This window comes from Podarcis melisellensis, assembly GCF_964234715.1.
Source record: "Podarcis melisellensis genome assembly, chromosome: 8".
NCBI classification, from domain to species: domain Eukaryota; kingdom Metazoa; phylum Chordata; class Lepidosauria; order Squamata; family Lacertidae; genus Podarcis; species Podarcis melisellensis.
The window spans coordinates 41,897,813-41,918,116 of record NC_138540.1 but is presented as its reverse complement, the minus strand read 5'-3'; the positions used below and the strand labels follow the sequence as shown (position 1 = coordinate 41,918,116).

At 45.6% G+C, this 20,304-nt stretch overlaps 1 protein-coding gene across 1 annotated transcript in view; it reads right to left on the bottom strand.

Moving 5' to 3' along the window:
• Positions 1–20,304, bottom strand: part of PIEZO1 (piezo type mechanosensitive ion channel component 1 (Er blood group)) — a 111,446-nt gene that overhangs the window by 66,651 nt on the left and 24,491 nt on the right. The window lies entirely within an intron of this gene.

Below are 20,304 nucleotides of genomic sequence, written 5' to 3'. Positions count from 1 at the left end.
GAGCTGCTGTGTGTGTGTGTGTGTGTGTGTGTGTGTGTGTGTGTGTCTTCTGCCACATGTCTCATGTGTCTCTTCCTGCAAGAGTGTAGGGTGACCACATCCACTGCTGGCATGCAACATGCACACACACCCTGCAGGGTTGGCCAAGGGTGTATGTATGCAGCCCTCAGGCTAACAAAAATGTACACACACATACGCAGAGGGAGGTTTTGCAGCTTCTGCTGTTTTGCTTCATGGGCTTGGCTCGCCTTTCTGACTTTCTACGAACAAATCGCTTTGGAAACCCACAACAAAGGTGAAAGTGAACCAAAGGCAAGTGGCCGGGTGGGGAGGAGATCACTTTTCAAAACAGAGAAGGAAGGAAATTAGCCTTCCAGTAAGACGTCTCTCGAAAGGGAGAGCAACAGACATGACTACAGTGCCCTTGCTTGTCCTTTCAAAGGCCAAAGCCCCTGGGCTGAGCTCTACTATCAAACCACTCCTGCCAAGCAGACCACCAGCATGCAATGCATGTGAACAGCAGGTGCCACATGGTGTTCAAACACCCCCTTAAAAATTAAAAAGGTACACACAAGGACATGACCTAAGAAAAGCTGCCCCTTCTTTCCCAGGGGCTCCTAGCAATGGTTCTTTACTAAAGCTTTGCAGAGCCAGACTTTCCCTCCCCTCAGCCCAATTTCCACTAATGCAACCACTTAAGAAAACAAACTGTAATCACTTGAAAAGGGAACATGTCAGATTTCCTCCTCGCTCCCTCCCTTTTTCCTCCACCCCCCCACCTTCCCCATCAGCTCCTCCAACATAAGATTGCACAACTCTAAATGCACCGAAGAAGATGGGTTTTTTGGGTCTGTCTCCCTTTTCCCGTTCCAACCAGCCAGCTGCCAGAACTGCCTTTTTTCACCAGAAAAACACAACAAGCAGAAGGGGGTAAACTGCAGCATGTGTTGTTTCTGGACAAAAAAAAAAAAAATCAATCCACTGTAATGCTAAAAGAGGAAGAGGGAGGAGGTTGGAGGCAGGGATCAGAGTTTCAGCCAGAAAAGGGGAGATTTTTTGCAAAATTGTAGTGTGTCTGTTCACTTAAGCTCCAACCCACTGGGATTTGCCCCACTGCACCCTGAAATACCTGTGCACATTCTCCCAGAATGAAGAAACATTCACCAGGCGAAAGGGGCGGGGTGAGAAAGAAGAGCAAATGGAAAGCGACTGGGACTGTCACCACTTCTTTGCTCCTCTGGCTTTTCAACAAGTCCTCTGCAGCTGACTCCACATGGCTGGAACAATGCCAGCTCCTTATTCCTTTGATGTGGCACTGTCATCACATCATGTTGCTAGTATGTCAAGCAAGCAAGTGATTTTGGGCCAAAGCCCCGCAAGTCCCCATTCAAAGATAAGAGCACACATAGAGCAGCGGCTGTTGAGGCTGCGTTCAGTCAGGCTGAATCTTACCCACTGGGTGGCCTGAGGTGTGCAACAGGTCTGCTCTGAAGATTACAGCCAGATAACATGTGCAAAATGCTTCTGATATTCACAAGAGCAATCTAAATCCCAGGTATTAGCAGCATTCCAACATTCAGTCTGCACATGACAAATTTGTAAGGTGGTAATGGTGGTGGAGAAGTATAGCTATATTGCCATTTCCTCTCATACTAAGCTCCAAAGCAAGCAGCCTGTCTGCATTGCTTGCCTGCCTGTCTCCTCACTCCACTATAAGGATCTCCTCCCATTCACAAATGTAAAAGGAATGTTTTCTGTGTTTAGGCCAGGGGTAGGCAACCTAAGGCCCAGGGGCTGGATGCGGCCCAATCGCCTTCTCACTCTGGCCCATGGACGGTTCAGGAATCAGCATGTTTTTACATGAGTAGAATGTGTCCTTTCATTTAAAATGCATCTCTGGGTTATTTGTAGGGCCTGTCTGGTGTTTTTACATGAGTAGAATGTGTGCTTTTATTTAAAATGCATCTCTGGGTTATTTCTGGGGCATAGGAATTCGTTCCCCCCCCCCAAAAAAAATAGTCCGGCCCACCACATGGTCTGAGGGACGGTGAACCGGCCCACGGCTGAAAAAGGTTGCTGACCCCTGGTTTATGTGAAGGAAAGGAGGATGGGAGGAAGGGATTGAACCTGACATCCCTCCTACATACCCCAACGTGTCCAAGAAAAAAGTGAATGCTCCAAAGCAAGATGAGTTTGAAGTGAACAGCTCTCAGAACTGTTGTGCCTTGTGCCTCCCAGGTGTTTCAGGTTACTAGGTCCACCAGTCCCAGCCAGCATGAGAGGTGCAGATGTGAGATAATTAGTATTAGTATTAGTATATTTATTACAATGGACGCTCGGGTTGCAAACGTGATCCGTGCGGGAGGTACATTCGCAACCCGCAGTGCCCTGTCTGAGCATGCACGGCTTGCGATTCGGTGCTTCTGCGCATGCACAAAGTGTGATTTGGTGGTTCTGCACATGCGCGAGTGCCAAAACCTGGAAGTAACCCAAAAATGTGCAACCTGAAGAGTCTGTAACCCGAGGTATGACTGTATTTTATTATTTATACCCCGCCCATCTGGCGGGGTTTCCCCAGCTGCTCTGGGTAGCTTCCACCAGAATATAAAAACGTAATAAGATGTCAAACATTAAAAACTTCCCGATACAGGAAGTATTCCAAGAAATCTGGAGGACACCAGGTGGAGGAGGGCTATCTTTGAAACACCTTCCCTCTGTCCAGAAATACCAGCACACTGTAGATGGTCTGGCCCAGAAGCTCCAGCTAGTGCAGAATGTGGCGGCCAGAGCTGCTCACAGGGGCAGGTTCCTGGCAACACATTATTCCTTTGCTGAGAGAACTGTGCTGGATGCCAATTTGCTATCGGTCCAAGGTAATGGTTCTTGTGTTAATTCGCAAAGTTCTAAACAACTTGGGCCCAAAGTCTCTTAACGACCGCCTGATTCCCTCTGCTCCATCTTCATCACTGAGTTTTCTGATGAGGAACTTCTAGTGGTGCCAAGTCCCTGAGGTTTAGACAGGACAGCCTTTAATGGGGACCAAGCCTTTAGTGTGGCCGTCCCTGTGGAACTCCTTGCCTGTAGAGTTCTGGTAGGAGTCATCCCTGCATTCTTTTAGACATCTTTTGAAAACTCTATTGTTCAGACAGGACTCTGATTTTTTTTTTTTTAACCAACCAGTTTTTATTGCAAAAAACAAACAAACCTACACATCCAACCCTTCCATTTAAGCTCACTCTCAGCTCCAGAGGGAAAAAAGGGCTGTATTCTAGCCCATTTGCAAAATCTTAGTTTAAGCATATTCAAACTTATAAATGCAAAGAAAAGAACTTCCAGGAATTTAACTGTGTACTAAACAATTATAAATTGTGCTGTTGGTGGAGGAAAGGAAAGGAGGAAATACAACAAGCAGGTTTTAAGTCAACTTACTGTGGGAATAATGCCAAGCAGGACAACATTAAAGACTGAATTTGCGGTCCATGTCCAAAAGATTTGCCTCATTTTTGTTTTGAACAGTGAAAGCTTTTAGAAAAAGAAATTCATCGATCGGAGTTTCAATATTTGGAGAAATCTTACAGATCTGAGAAGCTGGACTCTTTCTTTTTAGCATTTTAGAACTTTCTTTTTAGCATTTTAGATATGTGACAGCCTCTCCTTCAATTGTAAGTTGTTGTTTTTTAATCATTAAAAAGCAAAGGAGGAAACTGAAAGTGTTTCATTCAGTGATGGATTATGTCTTGTGACTTTGGAATTATCACAGCTTGCAGGTCACAGCAGCAGCCCACAGAACAAAAGCAAGAACTTGAGAATAGTTCTGCTGGATCAGGCCAAAGGCCCATCTAGTCCAGCTTCCTTTTCTCATCGTGATCAAACAGATGCCTCTGGGAAGCCTGCAAGCAGAACATAATTGCAACAGCTTTCTCTGCACTTCTGCTCCCCGGCACAAGGAATGAGATTTAAAGGACTGAGAAAGGGGGAGTGTGAAACAATAATGAACGTATGCAGACAATTAAGCATTTCCATGTTTGACCTTCTGCCTGCACCTCTCACCCACATAAGCTTCATTTACCTGTTGACTATGCTGATTCTTTGGGATCCCAAGTGTGCCACATGGGCACACACAGCAATAAGCCAGCTAAAGACCCGGCAAACTTTGCCAGTATCTAAAAGCGCAAGCCTGCATTTGCTTTCTTCCAATCCTGGGTTGATGGCAAATGGAAAAGGTGACAGCAGCTGTCAATAGTCTGACCCATGGGATTAATTGCGGCTGTAAACAGATCAGAACTGGACAAGATAGCTGAGCTGGTGGAATCCTGAACCAAGTTGGAGCTGGGAGGGGCAGGAAATCCAGTGTAGTATGAATACCTGAATTGTCTGAAGTTATTATGAGGTGTTATTTAAACAATGCCTCTGATGTACATTGAGTTGCAAAAGAAAGATAGGTCTCTGTTGCAGGGAGTATCGAGGGACATGGGTGGCTCTGTGATCTAAACCACAGAGCCTAGGGCTTGCCAATCAGAAGGTTGGAGGTCCCTGCTCCTGCCAACCTAGCAGTTCAAAAGCATGTCAAAGTGCAAGTAGATAAATAGGTGCTGCTCCGGAGGGAAGGTAAACGGCATTTCTGTGCGCTGCTTTGGTTTGCCAGAAGCGGCTTTGTCATGCTGGCCACATGACCTGGAAGCTGTTTGCAGACAAACGCCGGCTCCCTCCGCCAGTAAAGCGAGATGAGCACCACAACCCCAGAGTTGTCTGCGACTGGACCTAATGGTCAGGGGTCCCTTTACCTTTACCTTACCACAGAGGCAGAGCACTGCCATCATGGCTAGTAGCCACTGATAGTTTTAACCTCCAGGAATTTGTTCAATCTTCTTTCACTTCTGGTCTCTAAAAACTCCACATACAACACTCTATTCCAACCTACCCAATCAAATGCCCTCCAGATGTTTTAGACCAGGGGTTGACAACCTAAGGCTCATGGGCCAAAAGCACCCCACAGGGGTCATTTAACTGGCCCGTGAGCCGCCCCAAACTGAGCCGCTCGCTCGATGAGTCCCCGATGTGGGGACTCGCTTCTGCGGTGCCGGAAATCAAGTCTGCACATGAGCAGGTGCTGGAAATTGTGTCTGCGCAGACGGCAGAAATTGTGAGTGTCCGATCCGGCCCACAGAGGGATCTCTGCTGGAGTGAACCAGCCCAGGCAAGGTAAACCTTGCTGACCTCTGTTTTAGAATATGTACAGCTGGGGCTCATTGGAGTTGTGGTGTAAAACATCAGGAGATGGGGCGCCAATTATAGGGAGCCCTGGGGGCCTGAGCACCCACAAAAAAATTGTTGTGGGAGCTCAGCGCCCACACTGCACGGCCCCCGATGCAACGTCCGATGCCTTATGAAGCACCAGAAGTCACGTTCAAGGTCTTGTGAGGCCTCAGAGATGCTGACCGAGGCCTTCCTTCAATTCCGAGGCCAGGGTGTGAGTGTGATGTCATGATATCATGTTGCAATGTGGCGTCATGACATCACACACACTGGGCACCCATAACCTGGGGCCCGAATCAGTTCCCCTGTCTAGAGGGCACTGGAATTGCAAAGGCTGCCATATGCAGCCTGTCTTGTTTTATTTCCCTCTTCAGTCCTTCTCCATCCCTAGAGCTCACGGTGGGTAAGCAGAGCAATAAAACTTTATTTTCTTTCTCACCTGGCCAGTTCATAATAATGTTTTGTACAGCTTCTAGTGGTTTTCAGGGGCTTTATAAATAATGGTTACTTAAGTTTCTGTTTGCTTTCATAGCAGCTGATATGGCTGGTTTTTCTGAAAAGATCAAAGAACCCAGATTTGGTGTGAGGAAGAGAGAGCTCACAACTTATTGGCAGTCTTCTCCTACATGAATTTGTCTAATCCTCTTTTAAAGCCATCCAAGTTGGTGCCCATCACAACAGCTTGTTGGAACAAATTCCATAGTTTTAACTACATACTGTGTAAAGAATTATTCTTGTCTGTCCTGATTCAGTTTCAAGAAGAAGATGCCCGTGTGTGCAGATGGGCTGGATAGCTGCCTCTGCGGCTCTCCTAACTATGTAGGGATTTTCTGTAGTGAGTGAAAAATGGAATGCACTCTGAGCTTAATCAGAGATGCTTCCATGTTATTTTTAAAATTATGATTCGTGTTTCCAGGGTTCTGGCATTGAAAACAGATGCCGTGGCTGAACCCTGGTGCAGAAATTAAGCGTTACATGTGTAAAACTCCTTTCCCCACCACCAGTCAGTAACTGCAACTGTATGTAAGTGGGAGAAAGAACTGATGGTCCCAGCACCTCACATTTTAGAGATCAGCACCAGGTCCACAGGCTCTCTGATGGACCAGACTACATGCACTCTTGCCACAGAGGATTCAGAGTCCAACTGGCTCATCGCCTGACTGTAAGTACTCTGTTGCAATCGCAAGATCATCTTTCCTCTTTGCTGGGGTTTATTTTTAGGCAAAACAAAAAAAACTAGTTTAATTTTGGGAGTGAAACCATCTGTCCAGCCCTGAACTTGGTGGAGGAATTTGGAGCAAGGGTGTGATGCAGTGCCTCAGGGCAGTCTCCTGTGATAGCCATGAAATAGCTGCAACCCTGTGTGTCTGGAAATTTTATCTGCCCAGGCAGCTATCTAATCAGAAACACCGCAAACACCAGACAACATTTCCAGAGAGACACAAAGGCAAGCTGTGGTAGATACTAGTCTAAGATGTGCACAGGTAACCCTGTGCCCTAAATCTCTGCTCAGCTTACACTGCCGTGTTTTCCTTTTCCATACAAGAACCTACTGAATCAGACCAAGATGGGTTCATCTAGACCAGCATCCCACTTCCCATGGTGGTAGCCAGTTTAGCCTTGGGAAGCCCCCAATAAGTCAATAGCTCTCTCCGGTTGCTGCTCCCCAGCAACTGGCATTCAAAGGTAAACTGCATCTGATCCTGAAGGCTCTGCTTTGCTAATATTATTAGCAGCCATTGCTAGACTTCTCTTCTCCATGAATTTGCCCGCTTCCGCTGTTAAAGCCACCTAAGCTGGAAGTCAGTGATCACATCTTGTGGGAGCAAATTCCATCGTTTAACTCTGCGCTGTGTGAAGAAGTCCTATAGTACTTCCTTTGGCCTGTCCTGAACCTCCCCACATTCATCTTCATCAAATGACACCCCCCCCCCTTTGGAGTCCAGTATTATGGAAGCAGGAGGAAAAACTCCTCCTTAAGACACACCAGGCATCGCTTTATAAACCTTGCAAAGAAATGCCATTGACATTTCACAGAGGAGGGAAGCTTGGTAAGGAGCAACCCCAGCAAGGCAGCTGCCTCCTCAAGAACAGCCCAGCTGCTGGACATAGGCCCACCTGGTTTTGCTTTCTGTTTCTAAAGTGGCCAGACAGGTGCTTCTGCCCAGCAGCATTTGAAGACAACAGACCTCCCCCGGTCATCTGTTTCCAGCATCTGGTACCCCAAGATAAGCTGTCCCTGAAGGTCCTATTTAGCTGTTTCATATATATAAAGAGAGCAAACTCACTCTCTGAGTGCTGATCTGTATGTAGCCAAAACAGTACCAAGTGGGAGGTAAAAGTACCCTAAGTCTGCATAAAGTACCCTACCCAAAAATAAAAAATAAAAAAAAAATGGGGGCTGGGAAGCATAAGAAGGGAAAGCACCCCAAAACAGGCCAATGAGGACTGAATATGCAGAAATCTACGTGGGGGAGGTCGCAGGGAGAAAACCAAGATGGAGCACTTCACACAGGTCCCTCTTGTCATTGTTAATAGCTATGGATACACCTGTCCTTCCCTGTGACTTGGTGGCATGGCCTGCAACAGAATACTAGACACCACAAGCATCCCTTCCGTAACCAGCCTTGCAAATATGGTTACAAAAATTATTAGGTCTCCAAATATTTTTAGTAGCCTGCATGCTGGTGCCTACATTTGTGGCATTATGATGTCATAAAAGAAAAATAACCACCCTCTTTTGTTATTCAAAAGTTTCTTTGTCTTATCACCTGGGGAAATTTTTGACTCGCCACAGGCAGCCAAGCAAGTTACTATTGCAAGCCCACTGGGAAATGTGTTCGCAACCACAGATGTAGCGCCATTTTGTTGTTGCTGCATATTTCATTCACAAAACACTATACAATATGCTGAATTTTAAAATGCAGCATGCCTTAGCAAAGTCACAAGTCCTGGTTTTCAAGACTGGCCAACTGTATTTTTTCTCAGGTGGACCCAAAGTCACTAGCTGCAATGCAGGAAAAGGAAGGACCCCAGGTGGGGTTCTCTTTTACACTGCCCAAAGCCCATCCCATAAACTGCAGCAAGAGCCTTATGCCCCACACTCTCATCATACAAAGGGGAAGTGGGCACAGCCTTTCCTGTGTTTACCATATGAATTCAATGTAATTGCTCCTCCGGAAGCTTTAAAAATGCACCTATGTCATGCCAAACATAACCACACCTAGCAGGAAATGTTAGCACTTGGGAATGCACCTAACTATTCATTGTGAAGTTTACAAGATCTACTCAAGGGGAAATAAAAGAATTTAAGGAACTATTGGCCCTCACTTCCATTCTGACCTAATTTTAATAGGTTTTTACATTCTCCCCTTTCCAAACCCACCAAAATCTCCCACACCTGAATGGTAAGAGGACATGGGTGTGGACACAGGGTATTTGGGCTACCTCCATCTCCCATCCTCCACTTCCCAGTGACTTCTGCAGAAGAATATTCATGGCCATGCAGGACTCATGCCCTGGCAGCTGAACACTATGCAGGGGAGTGAAATCATCATTCCGAAACCCAGCATCTGGAAGGGAAAGTTGCTTTCTTTTCTTTCAGCAGCTCAGGTGGGCTACTTGAGCACCCCACACTCCCTCCAAAGCAAGGGGGGGTTACTCCCAATCAAGTAAAGGATCAGAGGCTGCAGCATATCCTTCTAGCCTTCCCTTCTGAAGATGAACCTAAGAAGGCACTGATTTCTATCCTGAACTGTACTCATTCCACTACAGTTTGGCTTCTGACCAAACTGTATTTGCCTCACTGACTGCTATTGTAACATTTTATGCAAGTAATTACATCAGTGGTTTTCAACCATTATGCTGTGGCACCCTGGGGTGCCTTGAATGATGGTAGGGGTGCTGAGGGCAAAACTGGCCTCTGTCCCTCTTTTCTTCCCTGCCTCCTCTGATGCCTTTTCGTGTCTCTGCCTCCCCAAGGCTTGCACAGCTATTTGTTGTAGCAGCCCTGGCTACAAGCTCCCCAAGCGAATGATGTCTCTGGGGCTGGCCAGAGGGTGCTTCCCAGGCCCCTGTGGGGCAGTGTGAGGAGGCCCCTCTCTTTGGGACCGGAGGGGAGGGCAGGTCAGAGACCAGGGGCAGCAGCTGTAGCTGCCTAGAGGACTCCCAAGGAGAGGGGAGAGGAGAGGAGGCTGAGGGAATACTCTACCAGGGAGGGTGTTTGAAAAAGAGTGAGAGGCTGCCAGCTCTGCAGGCAGAGGGTGACATAAATGGGCTCCTGAGCCCCACAAGGGTGCCACAGAAAGAATGTAGTTGGTCAAGGGAGCTGTGGACTCAAAAAGGTTGAAATCCTCTGAATTACATCATTCCCCACCATTCATTTCAATGCAAAGGAAACATAATGCAAATTGTGGGCAGGGGATGTCGTCAGTTACAAATAATTCTGTATCATTTGCAGCCTGAAAACAACAACACTGAACACTGATTCTAATTCCTGGATTGATTTCCATGTCAGACACGGGACAAATAGGCGAACACTGCAAATTTCTGCTCCCATTTTTCTCAGAATTCTCAGACATCCCTACTTCTGGCAACTCCCTGCCTTGCAAACCATCCTTGGAATCCCAGGTACCGCTCCCCTTGAACTCGACCCTGCACTAACGTTCCCCCAAACTGCACCCAATGGTGCTACAGCTGTCTTCATTTCAGCCCGCAAGCAGAGGTTTAGAGGCAAAGCAGCTTGGCTCTGGGTGCTAAATTATAACATGCTACAATAACAAGCTGGGAGGCAGCAAGGAAGCCTGAACAAGTCTGAAGGAAGTCGTGCACCAGGCTGCAAAGCCCACTAACTCTTTTGATGGTTGCCAAATGCAAAGTCTAGGACATGCATGATCTCATGGAACAAAAATGGCCCCTCTTGTGCCAATGAAGCAAAGCCAGACTTTTCCCAAGCGGAGGCTGGATTTGAGCAACTTCTCTGGCCGTCAGCTGAAGAGTCACTGGTATGCAGAACCTCCTTCAAGCAAAGTAAGCCCACTTCATTCTGGACACAGGGTGACCACAAACACTAGTGCTGGGGGGGGGGGACAGTTTGAATCCACCCACTCAGGAACCGCAGAATTACGTTCAGCATTGCTTCAGTTCCAGGACTGTGCTTCGTTTTCTTCCTGTAGCAAATGCTTGCATTCCAAGCCTTAGCATCCCTGCTCTCTCATAAATCTTGCCTCAGTTCCCACTGCATGCCTATTTATTATTATTAATATTATTTTCATTTTTAATCCCACACATTCTACAAAAAAGCAGTAAAGCATGCATGGTTCTCTCTTCCCTCTGTTTTACCTTCACAACACCCCTGTGAGGTAGGTTAGGCTGAGAAATGGTGACAGAGACCCACTGAGCTTCAGGTGGGTGTATTCCAACAATATACCAATAAGTAGTATCTTTTTTACCCTGGCCCTTTGTGAGATTTCCCCCAGGTAAGCCTACACCATTCAGCAACATTCTTTTGCTGTCCAATTCCGCATCCAGCAGTTCGGACATTTAGAGCAGTGTGATTTTTCAATATATTGGCCAAAATCAGTTTTGAAATCACACTGCGATAACGATTTTGACCCTGCAATATGCAGCAATATGCCAGTTTCAAGGCACTGCCAATATTGCACGATGATCATGTGCATCTGACGTGAGCACTCCTGCGGCATGTGCTGACGTCACATGCCCGGGCGCATTTTTGAGAGAGGGCGCAACCAGGCAACCCCCCCCCCGGCTCCCTCATTGGAGCCTGGCTCCTTGCTCCAAGTGGAAGATCCATTCTTGGGTCAGGTCAGAGACTTACGGCAGCAGCGTTGCCGTGGGGTGCCCCTCTCCTGCACTGGGTGGAGAGAAGGAGGAGAGGCAGTTGCAGCTGTGCTGCTGCTGCAGCACCTCTGTCCTGTACAGGGCTTCCAGCTTCCTCGCACCCAGACACAGCTCCAGGCCTGGGTCAGCTCTGACCCAGAGGTGGAGAGAAGGAGGAGAGTTGTGGCAGTGTTGCCACCCCTTTCCTTGGCTGGGCAGTGCCGCCTGAAGATGCTGCCAAGGCAGTCTTCTCATCCAGGGCCACACACAGCAGGCTCCCTCTGTGCCCCACCCTCCACAGTATGTGCAGCCCCAGTGCAAAAAAAATTGTGGGTGCCCAGCAGCGCTTTTATTCTATTAAAAAATGTTAAGGGGTACTCTCGTTTTCCTACTCATATTGAAATACTGCCCCTCAATGAGGCCAAACTTAGATTCACAACATGTTTAGGGGTATGCGTACCTCTGTATCTCCCCAGAAAAAGCACTGGTGCCCAGCCACTTCATGAGGAATATTGACCCCCCACACCTGGCACCTATGCCTCATCTTGAGGGAAAACAGGGCAGCTGATTGCAAGGTGCTGCCTTCTCCTCATGCTGATGGAGAACAGGGCAGCTGATCGCCCTTGTTTCAAGGCATGGTTGAACTACCTTCCCCTGGGACTGAGGCAGAGCAGCTTTCCTTAGTCAGCAGGAAAGCAGCAGCAGCAGCAGCCAGAGTGGACACACATATTTGCTGGCTGCCACTGCTGGCTGCCCCACTGACAGTGGCTTGATACACCCCCATCCCCTCCCACTCAAACCATGCGTGGAGGTGACTCCGCTTCTTCTGCTCCCCCCACCCACCCAATCTCTGTGACTGCTCCTTCCCTCATCCCCATGCCTTATCTCCAATTCCAGACATCGTGATATATCAGAATATGGTGATGTTTAGCTGCTGATATATCACAATGTTGAAAACCAGATCTCACTCAGCCCTATTCTGTTTTTTAGCACTATATCTAAAACCCTTTGCTTATTAGGGGCGACCTCATATTTTGTTCAAAAAAATTGCTTTGCAGGGGTAACTAACACAGGGTTATCAAAATTTTCTAAAGTAGGGGGTCCGTGGCTTGACTCTTGAAAAGTAGGGTGTCCTCTGTAATTAGCTAATTGGGAACCACTGATTTAGAGAATATCCCATGATGTCACAGTACTAAAGCCAATTAGGGTGGGGGCTTACAGATGACAGGTCTGTAACAGACCCTTAAAAAAAGAGCTCACTGTAAGAAAGCCCCTTTCTTCTCCAGCACATGCATTTTTGAAGCAGTTACTAATTAAGGTCCCAGCCTCAAAGGCCAAGACACATAGCACCTTAAAGCTATTGGCGGCGTAGGTTTGTGTTATAATAGCAAATACTGCTTGTTTCTTACTGTTGTTAGTTGAAAAAATGAAGAAAGAAGATTACAAGATCAACCTTGTCCATCTGGGGGCAAAATATGAGCAAAAGGCCTGCAGCGAGGGTTTGGCTGAAGGCACTGATCCCCCTCCCCTCTCCTGGCTTTTTTTCCAGCACCAATAGCTCAACTATATTTGGAATAGAAGTTACAAGAGGCATGAGAAAGGAGCATACTTGAGACACACCCAATATAGCAAAACAAAAAGGATTTTATTTTCCTCTTTGGCGACCCTCAGTCCCCTCCCAGCACTTTCAACCCCACTGCAAATCTTCCACAAAAGGTCTTGTGCCTGGAAGCGGTGCTGAAAGTTCACCCAAAACAGGAGCCTCCACAAGCCAAAATGTTCCACTTCTTGAGAGGCCACTGGGAAATTCAGCTCCTCTCCTGGCTGGCTGGCACTGGGAATTCTAAGGCCAATGCAGAAATTATAATACAATAGCTCCTAACTTGGTTTGTTTTTGGTGCTGGGGGGCCTAGATAAAGTGCTATATCCGAAACAGGTCCAAGGGCTCTTGCCAAACAGATGCTCTCTCTCTCACACACACTTCTCCTGACTAATGGCCCCTCCAGAATGTGGGGTGTGTGTGTCTTTTTAAGGATATATTCTGCAACATGCTACTGATATAATACTAGTGCCACTTCTTATTGCATCATTGTATCATTGTCATCTAGAGCAGGGGTAGGCAACCTAAGGCCCGGGGGCCAGATGGGGCTCAATCGCCTTCTCAATCTGGCCCGCGGACAGTCCAGGAATCAGCGTGTTTTCACATGAGTAGAATGTGTGCTTTTATTTAAAATGCATCTCTGGGTCATTTGTGGGGCATAGGAATTTGTTCATATTTTCCCCAAAAAATATAGCCCGGCCCAACACATGGTCTGAGGGGCGGTGGACCGGCCCACGGCTGAAAAAGGTTACTGACCCCCTGATCTAGAGGGACACCCATGCACTATGGCACAGCAAAAGTGGGGCAAAAATAAATAACTAAACCGGAACATTGGTAGAATAAAAAGTTACAATATTTCACTGGGAAGTTATGGGACATGCACCAATTGGAAATGAAGCAGTGCGTCTCCCTTGAAACTTTTGCTAACAGTAGTGAAAGCAGCAAAGTGGATAACTGGCCTGAACCTATCATGAGCACACATAATCATGAACGGACAATAAAAAGGATACCTGGAGAGGCTGTAAACCTTGGTATTTTTATGTTAACTGTGCCCGCTCCAATTTTGGCCAGTTGATTACTCCCACCTGCCTGTATAGTTGCACTGCATTTTATTCTGCAGTAGCTCATCCTACTCTGCCAAGAATGTGGTGTTCTTTAGGTGGAAAATGCGCTAGAAAAAGATATATTGTTCTAACTTCGAGAGGGGTAGCCACATTAGTTCACTGTAGCAAAAACAACAGAGACTAATGTAACACCTTATTTTTATGACAGTAGCTTTTGTGTACTAGAGTTGACTCTGTCAAATTTATGCCACAAACAGTTAAGCAACAGTTTAAAATGAACTTTGGCACAATCTTAGTGTTCATGCATATGCATTGCAGACAAAGAATGTGTTTGGACACAGAGATGAGGAACCTATTGCCCTCCACATATTGCAGGACTACATTTAAATTAACCATTTCAGTGTCTTATACAAACCCTCAACTGAGGTTAATCTTATTAACTATGTTCTGTTTAAAATGTGCCATCATCATAAGCTACGTTCTGAAGTTGGCTTGCTTCAAAAAAACTATAGTTAAGATTAACCACGGTTGGGTGTGGGCAACACAATAAGTTGTTGTTAATCTAAACTAAAAGGTAAACCAGCTAAACACCTCCTTGATGCCACAACAGAGGAGGAGAATGGAGTGTCCAAGCCCAGGTTTAAGGTGCTGGTTTTAACCTTCAAAGCCCTATACGGCCTAGGGCCCTCGTACCTACGGGACCGCCTCTCCTGGTATGCCCCACAGAGGAACTTACGGTGTTCAAATAAAAACACCTTGAAGGTCCCAAGCCACAGAGAGGTTAGGCTGGCCTCAACTAGAGCCAGGGCTTTTTCGGCTGCGGCTCCAACCTGGTGGAACGCTCTGTCACAAGAGACAAGGGCCCTCCAGGACTTGACATCTTTCCGCAGGGCCTGCAAGACAGAGCTGTTCCACCTGGCCTTTGGTCAGGGCGCAGCCTGACTCCCTCCCTTGGCAATCTTTACAAAACTTTAGTTTATGGTTGCCATCAATTTTGATTTTAATTCATTTTTATAATGTTTTATAATGTTGTACTGTTTTAGTGTTGTTAGCCGCCCTGAGCCCGGCTTCGGCTGGGGAGGGCGGGATATAAATAAAACTTATTATTATTATTATTATTTCTCTATATTTCTCCATCCCCTCACACATAGAGAAGAGAGAAAATTGAATCCTATTTTTTATTTATTTGTGGATTGCCTTCCACGTATATATCCCAAGGCGTATCCTTAAAATACCTAAAATAATTTTAAAACATTACATGAACCATCAAGTAAAGGTTTAAAAACAACACAAAATGAATACCTAAGGCGAAGACTTAACAATCTAGCTGGAAAATCTTGTCAAAACAAAAATGTCTTAAATTGTTTCCAGAAAGTAACCCTAATGAATGACAATGCTAGCAACTCACTCTAAAAACAAAAACAAAAAACCAAGACATTCACAAAAGGCAAAGAAATGGAGACAAAATAAAGATACTGATTTATCAGGCAGCAGGGACTGTCCCTAGAAAAAGAGGGTCAGCTGGGGGGGGTTATTTGTGCTCAGGGCAAATGCTTCAGACAAGCTGGATAAAAAGAAATGTAATTCAAGGAAAAGTAGCTACACAGTTGCTGAGTGGATGCTTGAATCAATGTCTATTTAGTGGAGGAATATAGATTTTATTTGGCTATTAGTGAGATACTTTCAAATTCCAATATAATCAAAGCCATCTTTCAAGATTTATATACTGTAAAATGTATGATAGCACTGTTTATATTGCGGTACATAAGATACAAGCAGTTTTTGTCTATAGGGCAGCAGTGCCTAACCTGAGTCCTATGCCAGCATGGCATATAGCAGTCAGAGAAATATTACGTATATAGTGTTCTTTTTAACTGCACAGATTAACAAAAAGGAGAAAAGGGAACCCCACTACTACACAGAAAACATAGACCACATTCTGGTTATCACCAAAGGGATATGCGGTGTGCCATGTTTGCAAGGAAAGTGATGAAAGAAATATACCTTGCACATGTTCAGAAGCAACCTCTTCTGTACTTCACATACCCCAAGGGCAGGTTCTGGCACTGAAAATACATTCCAGGGTCAAACAAAGTCACCATCTACCAGTTATCAATGGCCACAGCTGGAGGGGACATGGAAGAGATGTGGAGAACGAGACCCAGAGCTGAGAAGTAAGAATGGGGGCATCCCTTCCTCACAATTCCTTCCCAAAATATTCTCCATCTGATCTCGCGAAAGTCACTTGAACCTGCAACCTTAGGCCTGGCCAGTTGCTGTGTCTACAGCTCTATCACCAATCACACTATTATTAGGAGGTCTTTGAGAGAAGACCGACTCTGTAGAAACTCAATCCTGTTTTCCCAAAGGTCAGTTTTGCACGAGAAGAGTCTCATTACCTCTTGGCTCAAAAGGATAAACCTACATGCAGCTGGGAGTGCGTGGGGGGGGGGAGAGATCAGCTAGTTAAAGGACCTCCCTTCCAGCCCCCCAAAGACATCATTTCACATGGGACAACCTCACAACAAGCCAGCAATAACACTTGCTTGGACTAAGAAAGCGGGACGACAGGCTATGCAGGTGGAGACTGAAGGCCATCTGTTATTGGGCTGAAAAGCCAGGAGAATTGGGTGGGGGGGACAGCTTAGGGAGGCAGTGCACAAGCAACAGCAACCGAGACTCACTAATGCAAATGTTTCCTAAAGATTTACACGTGACATTTCACTGTAACCACAGTCCCCATGTGCCAAATGTGTGGGGTGCATCAGGATTTGTCAAATTGTCACAAAGCTCAGACCTGCTCTCTGCAACAAGTACACGAAAGCGTCAAAACACCCACTGCAGTGCTGGCTGGGCTGACGGCAATCACAGTCCAAAATATTTGGAAGGCACCAGGTTAGGAAAGAGCAATGACTCAGGAGAACAGCATGTACTTTGCATGCAGGTGTCTCCAGGTAGGGCTAGGGAAAGCCTGAAACACTTGAGTAGCCTCAATATTGAGTAAGATGGACCCTTGGTCTGACTAAATGCAAGACAACTCCTATGTACGGTAATTCAGCCCTTTATTGAGATCATGAGGATTAGAATCTTGCTTTATTTTAAAGAGAAAAGCTACAGCTCAGCAGTAGAGCACTGATTTCAATGCAGAAAATCCCAGATTTATCTCCAAGTAGGGCTGGGAAACACCCCTGCCTGGAACCCAGGAGAGCTGCTGCCAGCCAGTGTAGGCAATACTGAGCATAGTGGGCCAATGGTCTGAATCCATATAAGGCAGCTCCCTATGTTCCTAGAACCACGTTCTAGGATGCTTTGTGCTGCTACTGACACAGCTTATGCTGTGTGCCCCTGGCAGAAGCAGGAGCAGCGGAGACCTTTGACATCCGAGTCCCTCAGTCCTGCAACGTAACTCGGGCTCCATCAAGCCCAGTGCAAAAAGCAAACACACGGCTTGCCAAGAGCTATACACGGCAGGGGAAAGCCAACGGCCTCTCCAATGGAAAGAACTCTGTCTAAACACACACATCGCGGGGGCTGCCTTTGCCTGGGGCGGAATGTTTATACAACTGGCCGTGAGTGGAAAAAAAGGAGGGAGACCCCAAGTGGAGGCTAATATTTTTTAAAAAATTTTTTTAAACTCAACTATCCTGTTCTGTAGCTCAAATGTTAAGAGATGCTGGGCAAACATGGAGCATGCACACACACTGGGATGGTGTGTGGCCAAGCAGGACTCCCCCTTTCCCCTGCTCCTCTTTCCAAAATCTCATCACATGCTTACCGCACCCCAACCCTCTCTAAATCTGCCTTCTGCTTCATTAGAGCTAAAACGATTTGCTTTTGCCATGGGTTCAAGCTTTTTCCTGGAGTCCAGAGACCTGAGAGTAACAGCACTCTCCGACACTTATGATTTCAAGCAACTGGCATTCAGAGGCATCCTGCCTCCAACAGTGGAGGAAGAACTCAGCCAATGTGGCTAGTAGCCATTTCTCAGAACTGTCTGGATAACTCCCACAGCAACATCACCCCTTATTTCACTTACACATGGTTGCTGCCCTTACAATGATTAGGGTGAAAACCTAGATTGATTTCAAACTAAGCCCTGCCCTACCGTAAGGGCACAAGGTGGGCTACAGTATTATAAAAGCACAACCACCAGCCCAACTCAAACTGGCAAGTGAGCATCTCAAGGACAAAAAGTTTTCGGAAATGACACTGGCAAGCAGGAAAATCCTTGCACGAGCACGGCCTAGGAAATGACTTTTTTCCCAGAGAAGTAGTGACATACACCCATAAGCAAGTACACACCCGTGTCAGGCTGGCACCCACCCCATCGAGTGCTTTCCTCAGACCAGAAACTAGAAGCCTTTGTTGCTGTATCATTTCCTACTGTCACATGCTAAGGGGCAGCAGGCACAAAGTGAACAAATGTCTCCTAATCTCCATAAGTAACTACATCTGCTTTCCTCAAACACCCTCTGTAATTAAAAAAAGAAATCTCAGATTTCAGTTCCTCGCCAGAACCAAAGTCTCCAGGTGTTTTCTTCTGGATGCCCAAGGCATGCAAAGAACTGCAGTGGCAAAGGGGCACAAACTTTCTTAAACCTAGAACCTCAAAGAGCAGGCATCTTCCTTTTCTGGAGCCATACAGTCCCCCGTTTTGCTAAATATTAAAAGTATAGCTTCGCCAGTTTGTTGAATTACATTTCACTTTTGTAGCAGCTCTCCTATTCCTGCAGGTACATGGAGAGGGGAGAATGTGATCCAGGGTATCAGCTGAAAGGACATGAAGTCACACAGGTCTGGTCAATGCCAGGGTGGGTGACCACATGGAACCAACATATATGGCACCTTGAGTTCCAGAAAAGAATAATGATGAGACATAAATATAAGAAAAATAAATAATTTGAGAATTACAGCAATGTGCATCCACCCACAATAACCACCATGAACTTCTTAAGTTTTGCTACATGCAAGGCATTCAGCAAAGGGGCACATATTGCAAGTCTCTTGCAAAGTGCTTGCCATGTGCCATGGGTGTGCACCCCATGTCTTTTAAAGAGTAACGTGAGTGGCTGCCAAAAGGAAAGACTAATGTGACTAAGTCAATGCTTCAGAGGCAAATTTTTATCTAGGGATCTCACACACATGCAATCTGACTCAACAACAAACAGCCCGAGAGCATGCAACACGGTGGGAGATCGATATCTACCATCTTCTTTTTGCTAGCACCCAATTTAGAAAAAAAAGGGGGGGGAGAAGAGAGTCTGGATGATCAAACAAGTCATAAACTCTTCAGCTAACTATAGCTCACTGTTTTGTTAAGCTATGGTTAATAGATTTAAAACAACCAAGGTTAAGAGCCCATCCAAACTTCTGTTTGATTTCAAGCAAGGGGTCTGAGACTGGGGGGGGGGGGTTGTCCCACTGCTTTCCCTGGGAAAACCCACTGGTTACTGCTGAAGCAGAATGAACATCAACCAGATTTTTCTAATTCAACATTAAACAGCAGGTTTTCCCAGGGAAAGCAGCAGGACAAACAAAGCACCCATTGAACCCCAAATTAAAATCACTTTAAGTCACAGGACAAATGTGTGGATTTATTTATTTTATTTTATTTTTAAAATTTCTATTCCACTTTATATTTTTAAGAAAAATCTCAAAGCGTTTATTAAATCAATAAAACATGAATAAAACCATGTGAAGAAAGTCAAATACTGTATAGAGTATACAGTCAAAGCAACATAACAGAAAACTAAAATATTATCTTAAAGATTTCATAATAAAACATTACAAAGTAGGTCAACTACAGAATACATATTTAACATAGTAGGGCTGAAATAAATAAATAAAATTGTCCAGTAGCACCTTAGAGTCCAATTAAGTTTGTTCTGGGTATAAGCTTTTATTTCGACTGTGTCAGACCAACACGGCTACCTACCTGAATAGTAGGGCTGGGTGAGTCTGGGCCCTGCCCCCTAGGCAGGATGAGCCCAAAGTCTGCATGTATACTGGAATTGTTTTTAATATGTTTTAAAGATGTTTGTATTCTTTCTTACAGCTCCATTTAAAATAACCAATTTTTTAAAAAAAGAAAATTCAATTTGTAATTATTGTCTGAATAAACTGTATTCTTAATTTACCAAACACTGCAATTTTATGGCAAACCTATTTATACATAATGCATTTTATTTTCCTAAAGCGACAAAGTGACTTTCAATCTGCAAAGGTTGCTAAACACACACACACACGGCAGGGGGAATCTCCCCCCCCCCATGGCTTCAAATTTTCCAGAAATTTTACATCTCTAGTGGGATAAAAAATAATAAAAAATAAATAAATAAAATAGTAAACTAACTGCACACCATGGTTCGTTCTAAAGTAGTTAACTATAGATTCCCAGTACAGTGGTACCTCAGGTTAAGAGCTTAATTCGTTCCGGAGGTCCGTTCTTAACCTGAGGTACCACTTTAGCTAATGGGGCCCCCTGCTGCCGCTGCTGCATGGTTTCTGTTGTCATCCTGAAGCAAAGTTCTTAACCCAAGGTACTAT